This window comes from Furipterus horrens, unplaced genomic scaffold, assembly GCF_987537825.1.
Source record: "Furipterus horrens unplaced genomic scaffold, mFurHor1.1.pri manual_scaffold_6, whole genome shotgun sequence".
NCBI classification, from domain to species: domain Eukaryota; kingdom Metazoa; phylum Chordata; class Mammalia; order Chiroptera; family Furipteridae; genus Furipterus; species Furipterus horrens.
In genome coordinates, this window is record NW_028327176.1 from 79,355,081 (window position 1) to 79,375,941 (window position 20,861).

Consider the following 20,861-nt stretch of genomic DNA (forward strand, 5'->3'; position numbering starts at 1 on the left):
AATCACAGGGTACAAAATAAATATACAGAAATCCATCTAACAATTTTTGAATGACTTTTTTCTACTAGATACTGGACACATAAAGATGATTGACACAGCTTCTGAGAGGTCCCAGTTTATTTAAAAATCAGTCAGTTAATCATTGCTATGTAACAAACCACAGTAGAGCTTAGTGGCTCAGAGAGCAACCACTTATTATTTCTCACGAGTCCTTAGGTCAGCCAGTGATTCCATTGTCTCCCTCATGTTCTCCCATGTTTGTGAGGTTGGCTGCATGTCATATGGCTAATCCCAGGGTCAATGTGTGAGACAGAAGTCCCAACATGAGAGAGAAAGTGAAGAACTGGGCTATCAACACAGTCAGTCTACCACATCAATAAATGCAATGGCAGTAGGTAGTGGTGGTGGTGGGGCACTGAGTGACTTTCTAGGTGAAGCTAACCATGTGTAAAAAGGCACGAAAGCAAAATGGAGAACATGAGTTTTTAAATAATATGATGCGGCTAAAGTGTAGGAAATATGTTGAAGGGTATAGGGTGGAAATAGCAGAATAAAAGAGATTATAAAGTTACTTTATGAGATATTTATGAGTATGCTCTCTTCCCTATTGTATAAACAATGAGGAGTGATATGAGGAGATGCATGCTTTAGAATGCTAGATAGGGCAGTTGCAGGAGTTTCAGAGTTGAATCTCAAAGCATGATGACACTTCCAGAGCAATTTAAATACTCTTACAAGGAGATGATAAGCATCTGAATGAAGCCAGGGGCTCTAATGGCAGTAAGAATGTTAGGGATACATTAGGAGCTCACCATGGACCCTGACATCACTTTCAAGTCTTTATAAATCAGATTTATTGAGCAAATAGTGAGCAAGAAATGTAAGTGCTCAGTAAAAATGAGAGAAACAAATTAACCTTGGACAAGGGAAGATAATTATCAAACAAAAAATAATTGTGAGGTAGAATGGATATCTGGAGAATGTGTGGGAGGAACCTGAGGAAACTGGGGGCCTTGTGGGGATCAATAGGAACAGAGTGGAACTGCCGAATATATGGAGGGCTGAGAGCAGTGAAGGCCCGGTGGGGGGCTGATAAAACTAATCCAAGTTCGGTGGACCACAGGACTCTGGACCTATTGCTCTCTGAAAACCCTTTGTAAACTGATTCATGTCATCACTGCTTGGCTGTCCCTTCCTTAGTGAATTTGTCTAACAAATTGATGAGTAGGCGTTATTTTGTTTAATGGGAGTTAGCAAAAGGACAATGTATGTGTGAAGTCTCATTTTACCAGGTTTTCCAGCTGATCATATTAGAATCACTATTCAGAACCCATACACCCGTTTCTTAATTGAAAATGGCATTGTTAATATACATCTGAGGATATATGAAATTTTACAAATAAATAACACAACAAGATATTGGCACAGCACCAAACAGAGGCTGGGTTGTTTCCCTTAGCTTCAACCTCCCTGCAAGTTCTTGTTTCTCATCCTTCCCTCTAATAATTCCATGGCTTCTTTCACAAGCTTCTCCATGGATCCAGTGCCCCAGAATCTTGTATATTCTTGAAGAGCTGGTATAGTGTCTGCTCTTTTGTGACAGCTTCTCTGACCCTGTTAAGTTGGGAATTAATCTCTCCTATAGACTCCATTTGGCTTTGCTTCCACTTCTTAATTACTTATAGAGGATTCTCTTGTAGTTAATTATTTGCTTCTCGTCGTCGGCAGCCGTCCGTCTCGAGAGACGATGGTGTAGCTTCTTAAGAGTCTATCTGCACCGCCGAGAGTGGCTGTGCAGTCCGACTCGGGAGTGACACGATATCTGTCTCCTCCCGTGTTGAATCGACATCTTGCGATGACGCTGGAGTGTCCCCTCCAGTGAAGCTGAAGCTACAGAGCCTGGGCAGGGTGATATGGAGGGTCTGCTGTTGCCCATGCAGCAGACACCCCCTCTCTTCGCAGCTGAAGGGTCCAAGGGAAAGACGGAGTCAATACAGCTTGGCTTCAGGTGCACCGCAGGAGTTGCCGGTGTTGACTACAACGTCAAACCGCCTTAGGGACTCCGGCTCTCAATTTTCTGTCGGGGTTTACTCCCTTAGCCTTTCCCCTGAAGAGGTATGCCACAAGGCAGCGGAGGTTTTTTGGAGTCAGAGTTTTCCTTCTCTGATGTGCCCTGACTGGAAGATGGAACCAGCGACACTTAGCTCGCAGGCTGACGCTCAATCCACTGAGCCAAACCAGCCAGGGGATTTATTTGCTTCTAGTTTCCTAGTTAGTAGACAGGATTTAAGGAAAAGGACAGGGGATTGTGTTTCATAAGTCACTTATGTGGAGTTTCTGGAAAGAGCTTTTAGAGCTTCTGTTTGAGTCTCATTCCACCACAGTGTAGCACACAGGATGTCACACATGGTATGTGCCTGGTTTAGAGCATCTTTCACAATAACAACAATAATATGCCTTTGTATTTCATCCTGGTGTTATCTATATTTACATGGTTTACTTCACTTTCCTTCATGGAAAGGTTTAGACTCAAGTTCTCAAATTTTTATTTAATCAATTTTATTACAGTATGATTTATATACTAAATAAGTTTATAGTGCATCCATCTGAAGTATACAATTTAAATACTTCTATCAGAAATACACACTCATGTAAACATAGCCACTATTGAGATAGAGAATCTTTCCATTACCTCTAGATTTTTTCTCTTTCTTCTTAGAAATGCATGACTTCATTCATTCTAAGCCCAGGCAACCACTGATCTGCTTTCTGTTGCTTTAAATCAGTTTGAAGTTTCTAAAATGTTATACAAAATCTACTGCTTGTAGTGTTTTCTGTTTGCTTTTCTTACTCACAAAATGAATTATTCCCCTCAGAGATAGAATACTTTCATTAAAAGTCAAGAGAACTAACATCTAAACACTGTGCTCATGTACTTTTATTTTTTTCTTATTTTTAATTGTGGTCAAATACTCATAACATCAATGTACTATTTTAACCATTTCAGAGTGCATGGTTCTGTGATATCAAATAAATTCATATTGTTGTGCAACCACCGCTATGATCCATCTCCAGAACTCTTTTTATTTTGTGAAATTGAAACTTTGTCCCCATTGAATAACTCATCATCACTCTGCCCCTGTTCCAGGCACCCACTACTTTCTGACTATAAATTTGAAAATGCTAGGCTCATCATTGGAATGGGATTATATCATATTTGTCTTCACAAAATGATTTTGAAATTAGTCTTTATTATTGTGTGTAATAGTTGTCCATTCCTTTTTATTTTTTACTATTTTACTCTACAAGTTTTTATTATCTTTTAGACAAATGACTGGATTGTATAGTAGATACTGTATATGTTTATTTTTTCAAACACTTGTAGATAGTTCTCTAAAATAGTTATGCCATATTATATTTCTACCAGCAGTATATGAGAACTTTAGTTGCTCTACACCTTTATTAAAACTTGATATTTTGCATTGTGCTGATTCCTAAAAGTTATTTTCATGTGCTCAATAAACATTTGTTTACATATTTTCTTCTGTAAAATTTTCTCCCATTTTATTGTTTCTTTAACAATCTATTATTTAGTTATGAGTTATTTATGTATTCTAGGGACAATATTTTTGTCTGACATATGTATTGCAAATATTTTGTCTCATTTCCTAACTCGATCTTTTCTATTTTTAATGGTGTGTTTTGAAGAGCAAAAATTATTAATTGTGATAAAATCAAATGTAATTTTTTTTAAGTGATACTTTTTGCATCCTATCTAAGAAATATTTTCCTTCTCTGGGTTAATAAAGATTTCTCACTTCTCTTTAAAGAGTTTTATAGATCTAACTTTTACATGTAGATATATGGTATATTTTGAATTAATATCTGTGTTTTCTGTGAGATAAAGCCAAGATTCTTTTTTCTCTATATAAATATGTAGTTGTTCTAACACCATTTACTGAAGTCTTTCCCTATTGAATTGCCTTGTCATTTTTGTCAAAATCAATTGACTATATATCTATCTTTAGAATATCAATTGTTTCATTAATCTATCGTTGTCGTCGTCGGCAGCCGTCCGTCTCGAGAGACGATGGTGTAGCTTCTTAAGAGTCTATCTGCACCGCTGAGAATGGCTGTGCAGTCCGACTCGGGAGTGACACGGTATCTGTCTCCTCCCGTGTTGAATTGACATCTTGCGATGACGCTGGAGTGTCCTCTCCAGTGAAGCTGAAGCTACAGAGCCTGGGCAGGGTGATATGGAGGGTCTGCTGTTGCCCATGCAGCAGACCCCCCCTCTCTTCGCAGCTGAAGGGTCCAAGGGAAAGACGGAGTCAATACAGCTTGGCTTCAGGTGCGCCGCAGGAGTTGCCGGTGTTGACTACAACGTCAAACCGTCTTGGGGACTCCGGCTCCGGATTTTCTGTCGGGGTTTACTCCCTTAGCCTTTCCCCTGAAGAGGTATGCCGCAAGGCAGCGGAGGTTTTTTGGAGTCAGAGTTTTCCTTCTCTGATGTGCCCTGACTGGAAGATCGAACCAGCGACACTTAGCTCGCAGGCCGACGCTCAATCCACTGAGCCAAACCAGCCAGGTCATTAATCTATATATCTCTGTTAATGTGCAAATCACACTGTCATAATGCAGGAACCTCATAGTAGTTCTAAAGATTACTTAATATATAAGTCCTTCAAATTTATTTCAATAATTTAGCTACTCTGGATCATTTTCATTATCATATACTTTTTAGAAATGGTTTGTCAATTTCTATAAAATTTGTAGTGGTAGTTTGACTATGACAGCCTTGAATCTATAAATGAATTTCAGGATAACAGGCATCTTAATAATAATAAACCTATCAATCAATAAAGAGAAGGAAAACTCTGATTTCAAAAAACCTCCGCTGCCTTGCGGCATACCTCTTCAGGGGAAAGGCTAAGGGAGTAAACCCCGACAGAAAATCCGGAGCCGGAGTCCCTAAGGTGGTTTGACGTTGTAGTCAACACCGGCAACTCCTGCGGCGCACCTGAAGCCAAGCTGTATTGACTCCGTCTTTCCCTTGGACCCTTCAGCTGCGAAGAGAGGGGGTGTCTGCTGCATGGGCAACAGCAGACCCTCCATATCACCCTGCCCAGGCTCTGTAGCTTCAGTTCACTGGAGAGGACACTCCAGCGTCATCACAAGATGTCGATTCAACACGGGAGGAGACAGATACCGTGTCACTCCCGAGTCGGACTGCACAGCCATTCTCGGCGGTGCAGATAGACTCTTAAGAAGCTACACCATCGTCTCTCGAGACGGACGGCTGCCAACGAATCAATAAACATGGCTTATTACTCCATAAACTTATGATTTTTTAAATTTCTCTCTGCAATGTTAGTTTTCAGCAATAATATTTGTACATTATCCATTCTGAGTGCTTTAAGATTTTTCAAGGAATTGTAAATGTCATTGTTTTTTTCATTTACTTTTTTCAAATTTTAGCTGTTAATATATGAAAATACACTAAAATTTTATACTAACTTATTTTACATCCTTTTAAAAATTTATTTCTTATTTCTGAGTTGAAATAAGAGTTTCTGTGGAAACCATCTTCTCATCTACAGAGATAGCTTTATTTCTTTCTCATTTTACATCTTTTATTTCTTTTATTACTTTATTGTACCAAGACTCTAATAAAATATCAAAAAGAAATAATGAGAGTGCATGTCTTTTTCTGACTCCCATAGAGAGAAAGTTTCATGATTTTACTACTGAGAATGATGTATGTTCTAGATATTTCTTATATGTTCTGTATCAGTAAAAGATTTTTTTTCCTATTCCAAGTTTAATGTTTTTTTTAAATCATGAATTGGTGTTGAACTTGTCAAATGCTTATTTTGTATCAATTTAAATGATAATATAGTAGTTCTCTATTTTTTCTTAATTTGCTAAAGTCATTGATTATTTTAAAGTTAAACCATAACAAATTACCTGGAAAGTTAGCACATCAAAACAACAAATATTTATTATCTTACAATGTTTGGTTCTTTGGAAAAGTGTCTATTCCATTCCATTGTCCATTTTTTAATTGGATTGTTCATATCTTTGATGTTGAGATTCATAAGTTCTTTATAAATTTTAAATATTAACCCATTATCAAATGTACCATTGGCTAATAATTTCTCCCATTCAGTGGACATTTTTTCATTTTGTTCATGGTTTCCTTTGCAGTGCAAAAACTTTTTTTGGTCAATGTAGTTTCATCTGTTTACTTTTCTTTTGTTTTCCTTACCCAAAGCAATATATCAGAAAAAATATTGCTATGAGAAATGTCTGAGATTTTGCTGCCTGTGAATTCTTCTAGGATTTTAATGGTTCCAAGTCTAACATTTAAATCTTTAATCCATTTTAAATTTATTCCTCTGCGTAGTGTAAGAAGATGGTCTAGTTTTATTTTTTATACACATCTGTCCAATTTTCCCAATACTATTCATTTACTGAATAGATTACTTTTACCCCATTGTATATTTTGCTTCCTTTGTCAAATACTAATTGACTATAAAAGCAGGAGTTTACTTTTGAGCTTTCTATTCTCTTCCATTAATCTATATGCCTGTTTTTATGCCAGTACCATGCTGTTTTGATTACTATGGTCTTGTAGTATAGTCTGACATCAGGTATTGTGATTCCTCCAACTTTGTTCTTTCTCAAGGTTGCTGTGGCTATTTGGGCACTTCAAAGAGGATATACAGATTGTTAATAGACATAAGAAAAGATGTTCTATGTCACTAATCATCAGAGAAATGCAAATTAATACCACAATGTGATATCACCTCACACCTGTCAGAAAGTCTATCATCAATAAATCAATAATAAAATAACATGTTGGCAAGAATATGGAGAAAAGGAAACCCTCATGAACTGTTGGTGGGAATGCAGATTGGTATAGCTACTATAGAAAGTAGTATGGAGTTCCCTCAAAAAATTAAAAATAAAACTGCCTTATGACCCAGTGATTTCAATTCTGGCAATATGCCTGAAGTGACATAAATCACTAATTGTGCATCCTTATGTTCATTGTATTATTGTTTATAATAGCCAAGTTTTGAAAGCAGCCCAATTTTCCATCATTAAATGAGTAGATAAAAACACTGTGGTACATTTAGACAATGGAATATTACTTGACCATGAAAAAGACGGACATCTTACCCTTTGTGACAGCATGAATATATATGGCGACTATTATGCTAAGTAAAATAAGCCAGTCAGAGAAAGACAAGTACCATATGATATCACACCTATGTGGAATTTAATAAATAAAATAAAAACAAACTCATACACAGAGAATAGACTGGCAACTGTCAAAAGGGAGAGAGATTGTGGGGCTGGGTGGAAATAGCTAAGGGATTAAGCAAAAAGAAAAAGAATTAATGATAAACAATGGGGAAAATGATTTGATTTTTACTCAATCTTAAAAATTAAAACTAAAATTAATAAAAGTAAAAAACATTTAAAATGTTGGTGGGTCAGGACCCCAGGTACTGCTTAAAGTTATCTTTGGCTCAAGATCTTTAATGCATATTCAATAAAGCTGTTATTTGGGATTGTTCATCTGAAGATGCAATTGGGGGAAGATTTTTCTGTCAGGCTCATTCACATTGGACTCCATTCCTAATTAGCTACTTGCTAAAAGCCTCAGTTTCTCACTGTCTGTTTTACCAAATGGACAGCCTAATGGCATGGTGCTGAGGTCTCCAGATGTGAGTAGTACAAGGGAAAGGGAGAGAACAGAAAGACAAAAACTCTCATCTTTTTAGTAATTTAATATTAGAAGTCAGAAATGAATCATTAAGTCTAGCCCAGCGTTAAGAGGAGTTGATAATAAGAATATGAATACCAGGATGTTGGATTATTAGGAACCAATAAATGTTGTTTTCCTACAGCTGTGATTACTTGACCTCTTCTGGCTTTCTCCAGCCTTACCCCACATGTCCCCAACATGCCGGGACACGTATATAGATCCAACTGCAAGGAAACATACCTGTCCCACTGCTGAGGTATCATACAATGTAGTCTTCACCAAAAAGAGTAAAGACTGACATAGGACTGCTGATTTCAGTAACCTGTGATTCTTGCTTCTGCTTATCACTAACCATGCCAGCTTGAGCACATTTAGATCCATGCATAACAAATGCTATGTAAATCTAGAAGATGAATAAAACCCATAGGCAGAGTTTCATACAAACTAGAATAACTTCTAAGACCATGAACTTTATTCAACATTTATGCAGAAAGATGAGTAAACATTTTAAAGACATAATATTGTGTTCATGGAATGACAGTCAGTAGCTATACAGTACTGAGAATTCATCAAAAGAAGGTAGTGACACTTCAAAATCAATACACATAATAGGGTCCTCCTTCCAGCTGAAATTAAATGCAGAAATGGTTTGTATGCTTACCGAGATTATACAGTCTTGGCTTTTTGAAGTGATAGCAGATGGTCCGATAAGAAGTGGCAGGACTAAGTGCATGCAACCAGCATCTCATCTCAAGCTCTCCTAACCATGAAATCTATGGATTTATGCTTAACTGAGCAATGAGAAAGGAAAGCCATGTACAGTCTTAAGGCAAGTCAGGGAGACTGAGTATACTCTGTACATTTAAAAGGTAATTAAATCTTAAACATTTTATGTATCTCACATTTTTAAAGAGAGGGTACATTTCTACTTTAAAAAGAAGTCACTAATCAAAAAATGTCACATGTGCTTGTACTGTTTCATTTAGTTTTAGATATTTTGTGACTTGGCTCAGGTACTTTTTTTCCAAGCCTCAGATCCTAAGCAAAATAAGCATCAGTGTTGACTCAATTTTCCAAATTCTATCATTTTTTTAAATATTATTCTGGGTGATTTCCAGTATTTGAATTATTTTAATGATTCTTGCTTTGTATTTTACTCAGAATAGTGGTATATGTATCCATACAGTTTTTAGTTTCAAATATATATTGGATAACTGAAATAAAAAATCTTGTATTATATAATTGTGTGTCTATAAAAACAATATAAAATAATATTTACACAGCACACTCTTTCAAATGATGTAAAAGACAATTTAAAAATATATATTCTAATATCACCTACCAGGTTAATAAATATCATCAATTATTAATATCAGAACATGGAGGCAGCTAGAATGCACACCTGGACTTTAGTCAAAACTGCAACAGGATATGCTAATCAACCTGGCCCTGGCTAGGGCTCCCACAAGCTATGTTAATTGGAGAAGTAATGAGATGCAAATGATCTACTAAATATGCTAATATGACAAACTCACACTCACTGAAATGTGCAGTTGGCAAGTTTAAAAAGTGTGCCTGCGGAAGTCTGGGTGGGACTGCTACAGGCCTGCATGGAGAACTGGGAGTCCCCATTCCCTTGTACCCTATTCCCCTTCTTCCTACAGGCCCTCAAGTCAGTCCAGGTGTTGCCCCTGCCTTACACCTCCTTCCCCTGTTTCCCTCAATAAACCTGTTGCTTGCTCCCACAGTGGTCTCTGGGTAATTTTGCAGAGCGAGGCTGCTTTATTATTTTAATAAAATATTTTTATTAAATCATTTTTTATTATTAGTCTATTACGGTTGTCCCAATTCTCACCCTTTGCCCTCCTCCACTTATCCCACCCTCCACTCTCTTAGTCAATTCCCACACTGTTGTCCATGTTCATTGGTCATGGGCAAAGGACCCATGGAAAAAATAAAATCTTTTAAACTCATATTTATATTTCCAAAATAATTCAAATTACTTTTTATATAATAGGTCTTCTTTGTACAAAATAAATTATTTCTGCTTCTTTAAAATTATTAAATGCATGCCAACCTAGTAGAAAAACAAGTATTTAAACATCTTTGTATTGCATGGTTTAATTGCTATATGATTTGTGTAATTTAAACTAAGTTTACTGTTATTCCTAGTTTAGTGTCAGACAAAATAATGGGGAGATATTCTGCTGCACTTTGGAATTATATACGTAGGGTTTTATAGCAGAAGATTGAATATAAAGTTTTTAGATCAATATATTAAACATGAATAACAAATTTTTAAGGTATTGACTTTAACAGGTGGAGAGAATCAAAGCTAAAGCCAATAAATTGATAAATAAAGTTATTTATTACTAGATATGGTAACTAAAATCAAGACTCTCTTCTTTATGTTATAAAATTACATGTAAGGAAGAACTAGAAATTAAAGAAAGCCATTTGAATAAGTGTATTTCCTTTTATAAGATATGTTTAAAATAAATTTACATGCTTTTAGCCTTTGGATATATCCAATAGCAAAAGCAATTTAACTTCAAAACTGTCTAAAATGACTTTACATTACTTACATTTAAGTCACTGGGATTGACAGTGACTTTGAGGGAGAAGTCAAGAACATGATTAATTGTATCTTGATCTTAGTCAACAACAAGCCAGTAATGTTTTCTGGTGATTTAAATCACTATATCCTTGATCTGAATGCTGCTTTCTTAAAAACTGATTAACAACTGAATAACTGGAAACTGGCAGATAAATTATTTTAAGTAGCTTTCCTGATTTAAGAAGTATTATGAAACTAACTCTTATATGTACTTTTATTTTTTTTTACCACAAATAGTTTAATTTATAAAATACATTGTAATAATCATAAGATGTTTGCTATTAGTGCTAGGAAAATTATCCATAATGAGAAATTACTAATTTAGATGAATAGAGGGATAGTCATTCTGTGAGAGAAAGAGATAATGAATTACAGTGAAAACTTGATTATTACTCTCTCTGATCTACTTGATTTTAGACCAATATATTAAAGATGAATAACCAATTCTCTCCATTCCCAATGCCACTGTTCTACAGGTCTCAAACATTGTTTCTGAAATAAGTCCAGATCTCCTAACTGATTACCTACCCTCATTGTTTTGTCTTTCATTCATTCAAGATTAATCTTTATAAAGTCAAGTTAAAAATAGCACCAGAACAACAATAATGTTACTCCGTTTTCTATAGGAAAAAATATCTTAAAATGATTAGCCAAAAATTCATAGCCCTGGCTGCATTTCATTCCTGCATTATTTCCCATTCCTACAATTTATCCAAAGTAATGAATTCAGTGTTTTTCAAACACATTTCCATGCCTCTGTTCAAACAAATTTCCTGCTGATTTGCAATGTTTGTTCACTGATCTTTGTAGGCCAAATCTTAAGTTTAGTCAGGAAGCAAAACTTAAAAACATTTTTCTCTTCTGAAATCTATTAAAACTTTGCCTGCACATTTTTTTAATTCAGCACTTAACAGTTTCTACCTCTTATTACGATAATTTAGGTGTTCAGGACCCAGGCATGTGGAACTTTGTATATAATAAACTCTCAAAAAATGAATTGGTGAATAAATAAGTGAATCAGTTGCCTAATTTAAACACTTTTCTCCCAAACTGCCCTTGTTCTTAGTGGAAGTTGTTAGTGAGGGCTTGAAAGATAGTAAAGAAATTAGCATTGAAATCTGGAAAAACATAACTCCTTTTTACAGTAGAGGAAAGTTTAGTGACAACATTGTTTGTAGGAATGAAATAAATAGAAAAAATGTATATGGAATTTAAGTATTTGGCTAATGAGATTTTCAGGTAAAGGAAAGTGCCAAATTGCTTCTTTTATCTGCATATGATAAAAATGGATAAAAAGAAGTGAACAATAATAAATTTTTAGTTTCCAAGATGAATTTGACGAAAATACAAAGGAGAAGATTTGTTAGGTTTGAAAATATACCTTTTTCCATCCTTATTTATTTTTCTATTGGTAAAACTCTAGCTCACAGAAAATATCCAATACAGGGTATACTATTAAAGTATGTCAGATGGTAAAATTATCAGTATCATGGCTTTACAGCCCTTTACAAGACTTCAGAAACATATGTGCTTTCCATGTAGCAATTGCAAGATTATTAACAGTGTGCCACTTGAACCCTCTCTACAGACAAAAAGACCTCTCTGAATCTTAATGGTCTGCTTTGTAAATCATGGCCTAGACAAAATGCTTCTAAGCATCTTTTATTTTTAATTTAATTTTATTGTTTTTCTATTATAATTCTCCCATGTTTTCCTCCATTTCTCCCCCACCCCATATCTCCCACAGTCATTCCCTACACCATTGTCCATGTTCATGGGTTATTTATACTAGTTCCTTTACTAGACCCTTTCCCTATTTACCCCTTCTCTCCCCCCACCCCCGATAACTATTTCTCTGTTCCTTGATCAATTTTGTACATTTGTTTTTGTTGTTCATTACTCTCCCGTATTAGGTGATATCATATGGTATTTTTCTTTAATTGTCTGGCTTATTCTGCTAAGCATAATTCTCTCAAGTTCCATCCACACTGTCGCAAATGGTGGAGCTCCCTCTTTCTTTCTGCTGCATAGTATTCCATTGTGTAAATGTACGATGCTTTTTTAATCCACTCATCTACAGATGGGCACTTAGGCTGTATCCAGAACTTGGTTATTGCAAACAGCGCTGCTATGAACATAGAGGTGCATAGGTTCTTTTGAATTTGGGTTTCAGGGTTCTTTGGGTATAGTCTTAGCAGTGGACTCGCTGGTTCAAAAGGCAGTTCCGTTTTTAGTTTTATGAGGTAATTCCATACTGTCTTCCATAGTGGCTGCACAAGTCTGCATTCACATGAACAGTGCACTAGGATTTCCATTGCTCCATACCTCGCCAGCACTTGGTGTTTGTTGATTTGTTGATAATGGCCATTCTGACTGGTGTAAAGTGGCATTCACATGTTTACTGCAGCATTATTTATAATAGCCAAGACCTTGCAGCAAACTAAGTGTCCATAGATGATGGATGGGTGGAGATAACATACATACAGTCTGTCTGGAAATAATGAGAACAGTTTGCGCAACATTGATGTAATCTGGCAGATGACAGAATTGGAATGCACGTGCATGAACAATGAACATATCACTGTACTAGTCAGTGGGGGAGGTAGATGCTGGGTGAGCATGTGTACTGTGTGGCCATTGTATTAAAAATGACTGAGCGAGTATAGCAACAAATCTGTATCAAATTTTGTGCTATGCTTGGACATCCCTCCACAGAAACTATTCAGATGATTCAGAAGGCCACAACTATGGGCAACTGGTGATTGACAGCTTCATCACAGAATGTTCCTGCTCAAGCATCATGTCTTGTGCAGAGTTTTTGGTGAAATATCAAATTACACAGGTGACTCAGTTCCCCTACAGGCCAGATTTGGCACCCTGTGATTTCTGGCTTATCCCAAATCTATAATGACCTTTGAAAGGGAAGAGATTTCAGACTGTTGATAAGACTTAGGAAAATACAATCCAAGAGCTGATGGCAATTGGGAGAACTGTATGAAGTACCAAGGTGCCTACTTTTAAGAGGAGTGAGGGGTCATTGTCCTGTATACAATGTTTCTTGTATCTTGCATCTTCTTAAATAAATGTCTCTATTTTTTATAGTACATCGTTGTATACTTTCTGGACAGACCTCATATAGTACATCATGGAGGATGCTTGAAAACATTATGCTAAGTAAAAGAAGCCAGAAACAAATATTGTATGATTTGATTGTATGAAATGTCAAAATTGGCTAAACTATAGAGACAAAATAGCTTAGTGGTTCCCAGCAGCTGAAAGAATTTCAGATTGGGACTGTAACTGCTAATGGTTATAGAAACATAAGGCTTCTTTTTGACTTAAAAAAATTTATAGGTATTGATGAATAAGAATGTTTGCATGACTTTATGAACAACCAATGGATCATATACACTATCTTTTCTTTGAGCCCAACAGTGTTTAACAGTGACTTTCTTATTATGTTAATGCTTGTATTCAATATTAAATTCAAATTATTTACATTAACATTAGTAAATTCATTAGTATTAACAATTCTTAAATATTCCAAATCACTTGACTTGAAGTTCAGAAGACTTGCTCTCAAGTAACTCCTCTGAGGTGACATGAAGACTGAAAGAACCTATGACTTGTTTCAGTTCTCCAGACAACAACCACTATGTCATCACTGATGAACTTGCAGAGAAGAACTTCAACGTTGAGAACAGCAGGCCCCTTTTGGATTGTGCCAGATGCATCACGATAAGACCCTTAGCAAAGACAGCATTAACCACCCAAAATCTCCTGCATTTGCAATGGGTATATAACCAAGACGAGTGCAAACACCTGTCAGGGATAACCCACTGGGTTTCTTTACTCATTCTAAATCATGACGTGGGTCCCTCAGCTGGGACATGCTCACTGCAACATCCTTCTTGGACCTGTGATGCACAAACAGGTTTGCCTCTCCATGGGAAAGCCACGTTCTTGCCTTCTGGGATATCAGATAACTTGATTTTGATTTTTGACATGGCTAACACATCAGGAGAAGCACCACACTGGAAACAAAGTGGGAGAGGACATTCTGGGCAGTGTATGCAACAGTAGCTGTAATTGTTTCAATTACCAAATAGGAGAAACCCTTTCTAGCCCCTGTCTTCTATTTGCAAGTACTGACACTTCAGCACCACGATATTCAGAGAAATTAGGCACTTTAATGTCTGTACAAGAATAACAAACAGAAGCAGGGACATTGAGGCCCACTAGCAACCAGAGACCACTCAGCACTCCAACAGAGGAGGGGCCGATTCTGATTCAGCACTGGCCGCTCTGAGGTGGCAAGCACCCCAGCCAGCACCAGGGGCTGCTGCACATCCTCCACCCTGTGGCAGGTCTCCGACAGGACAGGAACAAGGGGCCTGCGGGGGCTGGTACCCACAACACTGTGACTGAAAACATGGCGATATTTTCACCAAATGCCAAGCAGGTCATGGGAACCACCTTACACCGCATATGTATAAGGAAGTGCAGGAGGCATAGGTAAAATTTACACTTTAAAATGGTATATTTTATATTATTGGAATTATATGTCAATATAAACAAAACACACACCAGCACACAAATGTTTATTTTAAAATGTATTAAATTCCAATATACAGTATTGATACAATATAGCTAAGACCAGAAAGTCATATTTTGATATATACATTTAACTAAGTGGAACTTTTATTCCAAACCATTTTTTTTAATTTAGAAGAAAATATAATCTGATTTGGGAGTTTAAAAATTATTTAAAATTACTATAGAATTAATCTTAGCCTAGAAAACTTGTGAAATGTGTATATTAGAGAAAATGTGCAATGATGCAAAGACATAGGGCAGACTACAGATATATGGATGACATCAGCAGAGGACAGCAGTAGATAATTCTGCAGTTGTGGTGGATTCTTGTTAGGAAAAGAGAAGAAATACAAATTATAGAAGCAAAATATGTTGCTATCATTAAGTGCCCTGTAGTGTTCTAAGAGGTTAACATACTATAGCCAGTTTAACTCTCCAAATACTATAGTACATTTATAAGTGTTCCACAATTCCTTGTTTCAATCCCAAATGGCCAAAATAGTGTCATGTTGGAAATGAACAAACAACTCTGAATTGGCATATTGCTACCTGTAGTCTTACTGTAACTTAGCAGAAATATGTTTGTTTTACTGAAGAATTATTAGTGTTTTTGATTGGAAGTTCAGACCCAGATCCCTCTGAGAATCATACCTAACATTGGCTTTATGCACCATTATACATTTGAAATACATTTTTTTAAATTATTAATTTCAAAATACATCTGGACCCAGAGTTTCAAATAAGGAATTAAGAACCTGTATAATTATCTGTTTTGTATATATTGATACTAAGTTGTAACAGGATGAAATAACTTGCCTAAAGTCACATAAAAAATAAATGCCAGTACCTTGATTTGGAATAAGACAGGGTGTAGCAGAGTCTTGCTCTTAATTACTACACAACAGTTTATAATACTTTGAAAAAAATAAGTTGAGAACAGATTGTGTCCTTTCATTTGTTGTAAACTAAGAAAGTCAGGCTTAATTCACTTAGAAAAAACATGGGAAAATAGTTTATTATATATATTTTCAGAAGTTCAGTCAGGTAGAATTATGTATAGTATATTAAAGAGAGTAAAATTTTATGTCAGGCAAAGTAATGTTTAGAGTATAACAATTTGCATTTGAAACTTATCAGAAGACAAATAGTTTTCAAAAAGAGCTCATAGGAGGTGAATGGAATGGACAAATTCATATTAGCATGGCATATAATGGATAAAATACATTTCCCAGTGGTTTCTCACTGTGCACAAAAAAATGACTTTATGCTTTCAATAGAACAGTGATTATACCCATTAGTAAGATATAAAATTTCAGCTCAATTAAATTACTTATGCTATTTTTCCTTTTCTACAAATATATTTTGAGATTAAAGTACATCTTCATAAGCTAACAGAATTTAAAGCAGCTACAATTTATTCTGTTTCTAATTGTAGTTAAATGATCATGCGATTCATCAATAAAGAGATATCTAAGTTTTACAGTATATCTTAATTTACAGAAATTATGACACATACCATGACATGCAGTAATGCAGTACAAGAATGAAGTTGGGTGCAAATTTGTTATCTTACAAATGCCTCCATAAGTTAAAGTATAATTTAACGTTTTGGATTAAAGTTATCTTAGAAGAGTACAGAAAAATAAATTTAAAAACTTAAGTTGTAAGGGAGTATAACATTTCATTTCACTCAAAAGGTAGGAATTATTAACAGCCACTCAACAAGGAAAGACATGGAGAGCAAATACAAATGATTTTAAAATTATTTCATGTCTTCTCACAATGTAATAATGAAATCAGAGGAGTTGATTACAATAATGGGTACTAGATCCTTATATATAGTGTGTAGAATCTATTTTAGTGTATTTTCTTAGTTTAAAGCTTAGATTAATATTTATTGGCTTGCACAAATATCCTTTGCATGACTTTGAAAATGTGTCAGAGAAGTTCAAACAATTGTGCTAATTCTCTTTGATATTATTAGGAACACACACATATACTAACAATTTATACAATTATACTGGTAATTTAAATGTAACCTAAATGTCTTAACCAAAATAATATGAGAAATAAACATTCGAAATTTATTCTTTCAACCTGTTAACAAATTCAATATGATAAATAATGAGGCAGAAGTGTAAAATATAATTTTAACATCACTCGTTTTTTTGTTTTATATGAACAATATATATGATTAATAAACTTATTTTAGTATAATATTAAGTTTACAAAAAAATTGAGAAGATAGTATAGAGAGTTCTCATATACTACACACCCTCCTCTATTAAAATCATCCAAAAGTATGATTTTTTTTTACAATTAAACCAATATACATCATTAATATTAGGTTAAGCTGAGTGAGAAGAGAAATACAGAAGAACAGGTAATGGTTTGTAAGATTTATTTGCCAGCTGCAAACAGGTGGGCTAATACTAAAGTGGTGTCAGCCCCAAGTAGCAGCAAAATGAGGGTTTTTAAGGGGTAAGGTAGCTGGATGGACTTTCTGCAGATGGTCTGGTGGGGGAGTTGGCTCTAAGAACAGAGAAGTTGCTAAATTCTTGTCAGAGAAAAAGACATCTTTGTTAAACAAGAAACCTGCAGTGCATAGGCAGTTACTGTCATCAGCATTTACTGGGGACAGTAGGTTTCTTGGAGTCAGCAGATATATTGGCGTCAGCACATACTGGGGGCAACAGATTTACTAAGGGCCTGAATTACAAGAATCCAGGTCTTATGCCTAAGAATTAACTAAAGTTAATATTTTATTTAGATTTTCTTAGCTTTCACCTAATATCATTTTTCTTTTTAAAGATTTCATCCAAGTTACATTATACAATATTTAGTTAACTTGTGTCTTTAGGCTCCTCTTGTCCATGGCATTTTCTCAATGAGTCCTAATTTTTGAAAGACTTGAGATTTTTGAGGAGTACTGGTAGCTTATTTTGTAGAATATGCCTCAACTAAAATTTGGTTAATGCGTTCTCAGAAGTACACTGTAGCGATGGACTTTTAGAAGAATAACCATTGAAGTAAAGTGTAGTTTTATCCAGGGTACATATTATCAACATGACTTTGATGTTAACTTGATCACGCAGCTGAGGTCCTATTTATCAGATTTCCCCACCTTAAAGTAACTCATTTTTTTTCCAGTGCCCTGGCGGTCCACCAGATCTATCTTTTGCTTCAATAGTGTTTGGATAGAACAGACTCAGGGATACTCCTTCTTCCAGTCTCTGGCCATGCAACACCATTTTTTTACCTTAACTTGCTGATCAACCATGACTTCCCAAATTCATGAGAATTATTCCACTGAGGTGGAAGCTACCATCAGCCGGCTGGTCACCCTGCCTCTGTTGGCCTCCTATGCTTACTTCTCTTTAGGCTTCTGTTTCGACTGTGATGATATGACTCTAGAGAGAATGGGCCACTTCTGCAAGCTGGCCAGGAGAAGCAGCAAGGGTGCCTGGCATCTCAAGAAGATGCAAAACCAGCCAGGGGCCACATTCTCTTCCAGGATTTGCTGAAACCTTCCCAAGATGAGCGGGGTGACACTCAGGATGCCACGGAAGCTGCTGTGGTCCTGAAGATGAACCTGAACCACGCCATTTGATATGCATGTCCTGGTTTCTACCATCACATACCCTCATCTCTGTGACTTCCTGGAGAAACACATCCTGGAGAAGGAGGTGAAAATCAAAAAAATGGGCAAAAACCTGACTCACCTCCTCTGGCTGGCCAGCCCCCAGGCTGGGGTGGGCAAATGTCTCTTTGGAAGGCTTGCCCTCAAGCACAAATAGGAGCCTTTGGAGCCCAGAGGCCTTGTAAGGGCCCCTCTGTTCCCTTGGTGTCTGGCTTCTGCCTGAGTATCTCTCCCTGCAGCCACTAGGCAGCATTTTAACCTCATTGGCTATCTTAGGTATCTTAGTGGATATAAGTGGTTTCCCACCGTGGTTTTAATTTGCACATCACTTCTTTTAGTTAACTGTCTTTCCAGAAGATGTTGATGTCCTAATCCGCAACACCTGTATATGTAATCTTCACTGGTCTATAAATATTATTTTATTTGAATTATTGTGAATTATTAAGTTAAAATGAAGTCATTAAGGTGAGACTTAATCCAATATGACTGGTGAATTATGAAAAAGTAAAAATTAGATGAAGAAACTAACATGTACAGAGGAAAGATGTAAAGACACAAGGAAAAAAATGTTTTGCAACCTAAAGAACACCTGAGTCTTTATAGACTTTAGGAGACAAGCATGTAACAGTTTCTTCCACACAGATATCAGAAGGAATTAATTCCACTGAGAACTTGGACTTCTTGTCTCTATAACTCTAAGACAATAAATTTCTATTATTTAAGTCACCCAGTTTTTGGTGTTCTGTTACAGCAGAGCTAGGAAAATAATACAACTAATGAATAATGATGTTGAGTACCTTTTCATGTGCTCATAAGCCATTTGTATAGTTTCTGTGTAGAAATGTTTATTTTAGTCATTTTCACATTTTAAAATATTGAATTTATTTACTGTGGTTGAACTACTTATCTAGATATTATAACCTTATGAGATAATTTTTAAACATATTATACAGTTTTCTAAATTACTTTTTCACTTTACCTTTTGGCAATGTCATTTGATGACCAGTTTTTAATTTTATAAATTGTAATTTATCTAATTTTTACTCATGTTTTATTCATGTGTCATATCTAAGAATTATTTGCCAAATTCAAGGTCATCACTTCTATCAATATAGTTTATTCTAAGGGTTTGATGGCTTTATCTTTGTACTTAGGTCATTGATCCATTTTGAGTTAAATTTTGCATTTGGTAGAGGAAAGTGTCTATATTATGCTTCTATTTATACCTATGTAGTTGTCTCAACATTTTTCTGTTGAAGAGATTATTCTTTTGTCATAGAATGGGCTTAGCAACCTTGTCAAATATTGATTAGACATTGATGCATGGGTTTTTTTCTGGGCTTTCAATTCTGTTCCATTGGCATAAATATCTATCCTTATATTTTGATTACTGTTGCTTTGTAGAAAGTTTTGAAGATAGTAAGTGTAAAATCTCCAATATTCTTCATCTTCAAGATGGTTCTGGCTATCCAGGGTCACTTGGAATTATACATGAAGTTGAGATTAGGTTTTTCCATTTCTACATAAAAGTCCATTTGAATGTTGATAAGATTACATCTAATTGTAGATTGTTTTGAGTAGCATTGTTATATTAAAAATATTGCATTCTCATCTATGAAAACAGACAAAATGTCTTTCCATTTATTTCAGTCAATTAATTTCATCAATATTTTATAGTTTTCAAAGTACATATCTCTCATATACTTGGTTATATTATCTCTAGTTATATTATTTTTTAATGTTATTTTAAATGGAATTATTTCCTAATTGCTGTTTCAGATTATTTTTTGCTGATGTATGGAAACACAACATATTTTGTACCATAAAACTGGTATTGTATTTTGAAACTCTGCTGAAACTCTGTTTATTAGATGAAGTAACCTTCTTATTGATTCTTTGGTATTTTTTACATTTGTGAATAGATATAATTTTAGTTTTTCCTTCAATTTGGATGACTTTTCTTTCTTTCTCCCAGTACAATGTTGAATAGCATTGATGAAAGAAGGCACCCTTGTATCTCTCCTGATCCTTAGAGGAAAGCTTTAAGTTCATATTAAGCAATATTGAGTATGATGTTATCTCTAGATTTTTCATAAATTACAATTTCCATCTTAAGTAAATGTTCTTTTATTTCTGGTTTTCAGAAGTTATTGGGGGGAGGACAGCAGGGAGGGGTAACGGGGTAAGGGAGGGAGATGGTACAGGAATTAAGAAGCATAGTAGGAGGGAAT

General features: G+C 35.4%; 1 pseudogene; it reads right to left on the reverse strand.

The window, feature by feature from the left end:
• Positions 1–13,973: 13,973 nt before the first annotated feature.
• Positions 13,974–18,624, reverse strand: LOC150006596 (cytochrome b-c1 complex subunit Rieske, mitochondrial pseudogene; annotated as a pseudogene).
• Between the last annotated feature and the right edge of the window lie 2,237 nt (positions 18,625–20,861).